The following is a 1,098-nucleotide window of genomic DNA, read 5'->3' as shown; positions in this document are numbered from 1 at the left end:
AATAATCTTAATGCTGGGTCCAATATAAAGGTGTCAGAACACATACAGTAGTTGATTACTGTTTTGGTGGCAAAGCGGGGACCAACTCATTGTTAGGCAAATATTCATAATGGGATGGCTGATTTTCTGATGGTTCTTACTGTTTTAGGATTTTTTTTTTAAAAAGATTATTATTATTTATTACCTTTTCTTAGTTAACAACTGTGAGCACCTGTAACTGAGCATAAGCAATTTCCCTCTGGGATTAATAAAGTTATTTGAATCTTGAACCTTGATCATTGTACAATACTACAATAATCTAACCTAGCAAACTTTTTAACAAGCTGAAGTTCTAGCTAGCCAGGTTGGATTAGTGTAGAACCATGTTTGAGAATCTGATTATCAAAGACGAGTCTACATTTATCTAACCTAGCTAGCTAGTTAACAAGATACTTTTCTAACAAGCTATTTAGTTTTCTATGAAGCGTGTTGTTCACACCCTTTTAAATTGTATGAAATCTGTTCACATAAAATATGTTTACAATATGAAGCCATGAAACAAAATGATTGTAAAAAAAAAAAAAAAAACATCAGATAAATTTTATCAATTCATTTATCTTCAGGAACTGATTTATTTTGATCAGGGTTACTGTGGATGAGCATCGTGAGAGAACTGGGCACAAAGCAGCAACATTATAGCAGCAAGAAGCAATGCCATTATTTCGGCTAATTAAAGACACTTTTCTTGTTAGAAAAAAAAATCCCCACTCAGCAGTGCAGATTAAGGGATCAACTTCTAATTACTTGGCTTTTCTAAAACAATCTGTGTGTAAAGGATTAAGGCCTGACCGCTAATTAATGCCTCATAAGAAGCAGGTGTTGTGAATCTGAGTTCCAGGCATTCAATAATGAACTGTTGCTATTCTCAGTGTAATATTCTTATCATAGAAAGTTGCTGGGTTTGGGATTTCTGTGTTTCCTTGGAGTTCTGAGGCTTGAGATTTGGATTAAAGATTGTTAAAGGCTCAAATATGCCTTTAAGGTGAGTCTAATGTGTGGTTCTTTAATGTTGGAGTCCAGGTACATTATATTTTCCTGGTTTTTAAATATATGCTTATT

The sequence above is a fragment of the Clarias gariepinus genome, chromosome 23 (assembly GCF_024256425.1).
Source record: "Clarias gariepinus isolate MV-2021 ecotype Netherlands chromosome 23, CGAR_prim_01v2, whole genome shotgun sequence".
NCBI classification, from domain to species: domain Eukaryota; kingdom Metazoa; phylum Chordata; class Actinopteri; order Siluriformes; family Clariidae; genus Clarias; species Clarias gariepinus.
Note: the sequence above shows the minus strand (reverse complement) of the source record.